We start from the raw sequence: 8,322 nt of genomic DNA on the forward strand, positions 1-8,322 counted from the left end.
AAAAGTGGAACTATTATGTCATTCATTTATAAATGTAATTGTCAGTATAAATCTTAAGTAATAAGTTTGTTTTTAAGTGTAAAAATCTTTTGAAATAAAATTTTCCATTTCGGTATAAATTTTAAAGAAGTGAAGAATACTGTGCATCAATGATAACATATTTCAACTTCCATATCAGAAAAATCAATAATGCTCAAATAAAAATCAAATTTCCCCTACTCTGGGATTTTTTTTTTTAATTTTAATAATTGTTCTTTTGTCACTCTTGGAATTGTCCATCTTTTGGAATCTTGTTTTAGGATTTGTTGACCTGTACTCAAATACAAAGTTTTCTAACATTAATTTATCACTGACATTAATTATCTTACATTATTACCATAAATTTGTGTATACATTAAGAAAAATAATTTTAATATTGATCTGTTGCAAGGAAAAAAACTTTATTACATTTGTTATTTCATTCTCTTGTTTTTATGTTTTGGTATTATATAAAATAAAAAAAAGTTGTTTGTTAATGATAATATAAATATCAAGGAATCTTACCTTGAGACTCGATGTATCTAAAAGAAAGAAACTTTGTTATCAATTACAAATTTTATCAAATCAAGAGCACAATATGGTATCTTATTAAACTTATTATTTTCATTCTTTCTTAATAATTTGTACTAGTACTATTATCTATAATAATAATAACCTGGTTTAAAGTAAATTTCAATAAGCAATGATTTTCGAGGAAGTAAAACTCTAGTAATTCTTAGTTTTCATATTTTGATATACAGGCGTGGAAAAAAAACTTTATTTTATATCTTTGAATGTAACAAATTATACACAAAACTGTAAAAATGAGTACTAGGGTTAGTGTTGATTGAATAATCTACATTTTAGCTTTTTTGTAGTTTTGTCTATTGGTCTACGTTGTTAAAAACACTATTTACATCTATGTCATTTGTATTGCTTTTGAATGCTTGTGACTTCAAAGAATATATCTAGGTGTTTAAAAAAATTTATTAGACTTTAATTATCATTGTGTTTACTTCCGGTTTTTATATTCATATATATAATGAAAATTTTAATATTTTCGTATAAAAAAAATTGGATGTTTTAAAGTCATTTCCTCTTTGCTAAGACTTATTAATTTTCTTAGAGGTGAGTAAAGGAGGATTTTATTTGGTTGTTTGTTAGGTTATTAAAAATTCTAAAATATATTTTATGCGAAAATTACATTATACATTGCATCAAATGTGAAACTGTAGCATTGAATCTGCAGGAGATGCTAGAGGCAAAGGAGAAAACTATGTAAAGTTTGTACATTTAGATAAATGTATTATACCAATTATATTTCATAGAAAAGGAAACACAATTATTTACAAGTTTGCATTGTGAAAACAAACTTCTGACAAACATTTTTTTTAAATGTAATTTTTCCTTATAATTACTAACAATGAATGTTAAAAGAAAATCTAGAATGTCTTGAACTTTTACATTCCTACTTGAATTTTTAATTATGTATCTTGCAAAGCCTTAAAAAAATTTATTTTACATTCAATAATATTAATATTTTTTTGCTTTTATAATAAATCCAAATATTGTTTAATAAAATCTGTACCATGTGTGCCTGATCAAAATTTTTGAGTTAAGTTTATAATCATAGCTATGGTTTTCACCTTTCATACATTCATTAATGGAGTATATGTTTGTAACAAATAGTTCAAGAATTGAATGATGTCTAGTTTAAATCTAGTTAAATTTTTGTACTGTGGATGTGAAATTGCTATCTTTTTTATGTTATCAAATTGTATTCTTTTCATGTTAAAAAGCTTAATTTTATCAATATTATGCCTAGACAATAGTTAAATGTCTAGATTTATTAATTCAGCGTCTAGATTTTCAGCAATTATTATAGAGATGTTTTTTACATAAATATTTTTTTATATCAAATGTATAGCTAGCATTTAAAATTACAATTTTTCCTAGTTTAATTGAATACTTATGAGGGAAAATATACATAGGCATGTGCATCTGAAGATGTTGTCATAAATGTTGATAAAATATTTTATTATAAAAATTAGCGTAAAAATTAATTCTAAAATTATGGAATTTATCCCAAAACTTTAGATGACTTTTTTATCATCAGGATTGATGTCACAGCCCTTTGTGGGCCCGGCCTCCTTTAAAAGTATTTTTTTCCTTTAAATAAAATTAATATAAAATTAATAATAAAATTAATATTTTGTTATGAACACGGCAAAATCTTGGCAGTTTTTCCATCTTATTTTTTTGTTTAAAATAGTGATGTTTATTCTCCAACGATTTACTGTTGATATTTTTATTACATAGTGAAACAGGAATTCCAATGACAAAAACTTTTATCGGAAAAAAGCTTCTCGAAGCTGAGCATTGTGAAATTAGAGCTCATTCTAATTATTTTTAAAACAGGATTCTTTTAAGTGCCCATTCCGGGGTAAACAGGACTCACCTTTTATCCATCTGGTCCTCCACACTTTTTTTACTTAAATTTAGAACATACATTTTACAAAATAATAATCAAAGAAATCATATAACTGATTGGCTTAGTGAGATTAATCTCATAAATTTTGTCCTGAAATCTTACTGCAAGTAACGTACTCTCGAACTTGGCGCCATAGATCTGGCTAATTCCAAAATGTAAATGTAGACATATTTTATATAACTACAGTGTGCTGTTAGGATGGGCTAACTGGTGAATGAATAAAAAAAATAATTAAATTGCTTTACTGGGGAGGAAACTAAAGAATAAGAAGAAATTAATCCTTCCCCTGGACTTGGTGAAAATGTCGGTGTGGCTTTAACCCACTGGCGATTAAGCGAACGGGCAAAATTGAAAGAATGTTTCTCCCCAATACACTATTTCCCTATCTAATAACATGGAAAAACCAGGCTTGCTATGCAGAAAAGACTACAGGTTAAAATAAGACTTTTTACGTGCAGAACCATCAACGGGTTAAGTCTTAAAGAGAGCCTTGATTTAAATAAGTTTTTTTTTCCTTTTAAACAAAAAAAATTTATGTCAATAAAAAATTTAAAAACATAGTGTGACATAATAATTTTGTTTGAAGTCTAGTCTCAATTAATAAAATAATATTTTGGTTTTTAAACCCGTATTTGGAGGCAGCGTCGTTTGTGTAGATCTAAATAAAAGATGCAGTTTCTGCCTATGAAAATATACATTATAAATATATTGTATTAATATTACTAACTTTAAAAGTAGTAGTGTCAAAAACCCTATTTAGCATTTAATAATACTCAGTGTCTAAAAATATAAGTAGATATTTTATCATAAATCATGTTTATGCTCAATTAGAAATCAGTATTTTGAAAAGTGCTTTTTTTTTCATGTATATGGACAGATTACTATTAATCTGGAATTATACCAGTACTTAAGTTGAGAAGATAAGAACACATGAGAAATTTTACTTTCATATTAAGCACTAGGAAGCTGAACATGATCACTTTAATCAATTTGCCTTGCGTTAACTCCATTAAAAACTGGGACTAACTTAGAGGATAAATTGAGTGATTTTATTTATAGTATAACTTATTTCTATATTATAGAAATTTATTTGTGATCCATATTTTATTTTACTGAAATTCTTTTATAAGGCAATATTTTTAGAGAGCTGTTGTTTTATTTTAAGATCATATTTTTATAAGATTTCACTATCCTTAATGAATTATTATTTCTATAATTTTTTTGGTCGTTTTCAGCTTTCCAATGAAATAAATTAAACTGCTTTCTGGTGTCAGTAAGCCTAGCTGATATGATCGAATTAACTTTTTAAAAACATACTTAGATTTTTCATTATGTTTTATAAGAATAATTTTTTTATTTTTTATAAACACACATTAAATTTTTCTATTTAATTTTTTTACTTAAAAAAGTAAACTTTTTTTCTTTTTTGAATTGAAGTAAAAGGAAATTTTCTTACTGAAATTTTTCAAATAATTAGTAAAAAGTGGGTGTAAAACAATTTTATTACCTGTCTTTCAAGGGCAATTAAACACAATAAACTAAGTGTGACAGCCACTATATATTAAGAATTATTTAAACTTAAACTGTGTTGTATTTGAGATTAAAGTGATAGTCAGAAAGAGGAATAATTTCTTGCCCTAATTGCATCGCTGCCACTCTTTGCTTATTATTAGAAAATTTTCAGCCCTGAATTCTAATGTAAACCAAAAGTATATACTGTTGATATTGGATTGTCATTCATTAATTTGACAAGGTTAAAACATTACATACTTAATTATATAGTTACTTAAAAGAACTCTCAAACTGTTAGAGAATTTGTACAGAATTATTTACTTGCATACTTTCCCCATACCTGAAAATCTCTGTATATAACATTTTATTCTATACACAATAATCATTTTACCTTCTTTTTTTTTTTTTATTTTATTGTGATTACTTACAGTATTTATCATTTGATTTGTTTTTTGTAAAATTGTTTACTTCCATGATATATGTATAAAAGTTCTTTATAAAAAAAATGTTGTAGAATTGTTAGTATGTGTGTAAAATGTTTGGTATAACCATGTCTTTTTCTTGTTATTAATAATGCAGTGCTCAGAATTGGGATTTTAAAAAAGTATTTATGCAATTTTATTTTCCTTTATTTAAACAACTTTAAGTTGTTTTATTTTAAATAAATGGGGTTTTATTTCAAGGGAGAGCAACTACTGTGAGTTTGGATTCGAACAACAGAAGTAGTGAAAGCTATTTAAAAAACTGTAAAATTATCATTTTCCACTTTTTTTTTTTAACAATCTGGAAAAAGGGATTTAATTTGTGAATGACTCCTTACTTGAAATAGGTTTTTTTATTTTTTATTTGGTGACTAACACTTACTTTATCCCTCGTAAACAAAGATATTTGTTTGATAATTAAAATTAAATCTTCAGACACTTTTGTTAACTCTAAGAGTTGTTCTTTATATTAATAAATTTATGTAAACTTATTTTATTGCTTAGAATAATTTTAATCTTTGGAACGACTATTAAATTTTTTGCTTTATATTTTATTGCAGAAAATTATATCAGTTACAGTAGAACAAAAAACTTCTACAATTTACCCTTCCTGTTATTCAACTTAATTATCATTTTTATTTAACATTGAAGTGTCTTTTTGTTTGTTTGTTTTTTTAACATTTTCCTGTAAATTAACACATTACTGATTGCGGATTCTTTGCTAAAATGTGCTGTGAGACTGACCAAAAAAGCCTTAAATGAGAATTTTTGTTTTCATAAACTGGATAGAGTAGAAGATAGCAAAATATTTTAAACATTTTGTTGAAATTCGCAATTCAGTGTTTAAACATTTTTCAAGCCATCTCAAATTATTATTATTATAACCAAAACCATAACAAAATCCAAAGGTTACGAAAATAAATTTACCCAGTGAAATATTTAAAACTAAAAATATGTTATTTGCAAAAAATAAGTTCAAAAGGAGAGTATAATTTCATCAAGTACGTTGCACAGGTAATTGTGAAAAAACTTATCTGTAACCATAAGGAATAACAACAAAAACGGGAAAATTTGCTTTCATTCAATTACATTTGTAATATGAAAACAAGAATTCTCGTGTTGGCAATGGATAAATTATTATTTCTATGTTATTTGTTTTATGTAATCTGAAAATTAGTGTTCCACTTTCTCATTTTTGATTTAATTTTTTTTCCTTTCAATATTATTGGAGCACTGCTAAACTGTATTGTTCTAGTTAAATATATGTATATTTTGATGAAAGAATTTATCCAGTAATAAATACACCAGTAAATATATAGGATCATGTTTTCTGTGATAATTACATATAGCTCATAAAAAGTAAAATACAGCTATTTAACCCTAATTAGTTAAGTGTTTAAACATTAAAAGTACATTTTATTTCCTTTTTTATCAGTACTCTTATTATATATGAGCTTAGCAAAAAGATTCATGCTTTTTAAACTTAAATTAAGCATTCAAGCTAAGATGACTATGAATTTATTATTGTCATAGATAGTGTGCATAGTACTTTGATCACTACTGAAATTACTTACATTTCATCTCTAGTCATCCTAATTCAACATGTTGTTTCTATTAGCTCTGTAATATGTATCAGCAAAATAAAGCAAGAATATCATAGTGTTTGATTTTTTTTTATTGAAAACTAACATGATTATCAGATTAAAAATTGCTAAGCAAAAAAAAAAAAAAAAAAAAAATATTAAAATCCAAATTATGTTAGATTCTAAAAAAAAGAAACATTTCTACAATAGTATTTAGTAAGATATTTCTTGAAAGAATATAATTGATAAATGATTTAACAAAATTAGTTTTTTATACATTACGAAAATATACTTTCAAATTAAATTTGAAAGTAAAAAAGGCTATATTAATTAACAATTCAACCTTTGACATGTTGTCATTGTTAAAGTATTTTATAATTTTTAAAGGCAGTATTATCAACTGAATGCTTTATCTGCTGTGATAAATTTTAATTAAAAATGGTAACATTATCAACTGAATGGCGACGTTAGCGACAGAATGCTTGATATGTGCTGCCATGGATAAAAAGAAACATTGTGTCGATACTGAAATTTTTAAAAAAAGGGAGTTCTTAATAATTGGTGAGAAAATAATTTCTAGGTTATTAATCATCTACAAAGAGCATTATATGTGTTAATAACAAAAATTATTCTGGTTCATTAGGTGTCAAAAATTTCACTTCCGTAAAAATCCTACTTTTAGTTTCTGAACTTGAGTAGTTTTAAATACCTTTTCTTCTCTTTTTTTGAAAATTTTTGTAATAGGTATGTGATTTCTTTGACAATTTAAATAGATGGTTTCATTTAATAACTACATAAATCTAAGCTATATATATAATTTAGAAAATAAACAACTTTAGCTCATTGTCGGTGTACTTTTTCTCTGTCAACATTTATTTTTGACCATTAATTATAAATCCAGAATAAGTACTAGAAAATTACTGATGTGTGCTATTTTGTGAAGATGAATTTTGAGAAGTTTTACTTGGATATGAGAGAAGATGTGTGTAACTAAAGCTTAAAATCTTTAAATTGATCCTTATTTGACAAATAATCATAACTTACGAACAAAATCTTATCTCTACAAAAACACATTTAAATTTTGCAATGCCTTATTCCAGTTACGTACATATTGATATACAGCATACTATTCCATTTAAATACATTTTAATTTAAAAGGAGGCTCAAAAATTGATGTGTAAAGAAATCAAAATAAAGCAGTCAATCACACAAGCGATAAAAATATAAATTTATTAAATGTTGCCAATGCCTTAAAAGAAGGCCATGCCATACTTTCTTTATGTATGACAACTCAGTTCTTTTGAAAATAATTTCATGTTTTTTTAAAAGTGCATCCCGTCAGCCTATCCTTTCAATTATAATTTTTAATATTTTCTACAATTCCAATGTCCTCATAATCTTAGCATCAAAAAATCACATACAATTTGATTGGGTTTGGTAAGAAAAAAAATATTAAACCTATTGAAGGTCATTAATTTAGAATTTTAAGTGTCATTATCTTTACAAATATGTTCAGAGCGACAAAAAAGAACCTTCCTGAATAACTTTTGATCAAATGATCGGATCTTCACGTTCTAGGACTCCATCAATATTTTAAGGGAGTGACCTCAAGTAAGCAAATTAATTAGTGCAGACGATATTTTAAGCTACGTAATAAGACACAAAAACGTTAATTAATTAGCATTTATGTCCCCTCAAATCATTAAGTTTAAGTCTTAGAATGTGAAGATCCGATCATTAGATCAAAAGTTATTCAAGATGGTCTCTTTTTTTTTTTGCACTGTACGTAACCTACTACTTTTTTTTTACAAATGAATGTTTTTTGTTTTTTTTTTTTACAGCTAAAAGAAACATTTCAGCAAAATTTTTTTCATTTATGTACATGACCATTATTACTTTTAAAAATATTTCTATAAAAAATTTATATACACAGGACATTGTAATCAAACAATAGAAATGTATTTGCTTTAATAAATTTCTGAACCATTAGTAAAATGTTCATTCATGTAATTATACCATCTTAATTGATTTAATAAAAATATAATTAATCCCTAAAAATTTAAATATTTAGAACTAAAGAAGTGGGAAAAGTTAAGATATATAAAAAAAAAAAAACTAATTTGTTAGATGATGTATAATTTCAAAGCCAAAGTGAACGAAGTTGTCTTAAATCATCTAAGGATGTAACTAGTGTTAATAAATTCAAACCATTTTAATAAAAATTTAGTCATGCACA

This window comes from Parasteatoda tepidariorum, chromosome 1, assembly GCF_982258835.1.
Source record: "Parasteatoda tepidariorum strain Cologne lab strain chromosome 1, Ptep-v5.0, whole genome shotgun sequence".
NCBI classification, from domain to species: Eukaryota; Metazoa; Arthropoda; class Arachnida; order Araneae; family Theridiidae; genus Parasteatoda; species Parasteatoda tepidariorum.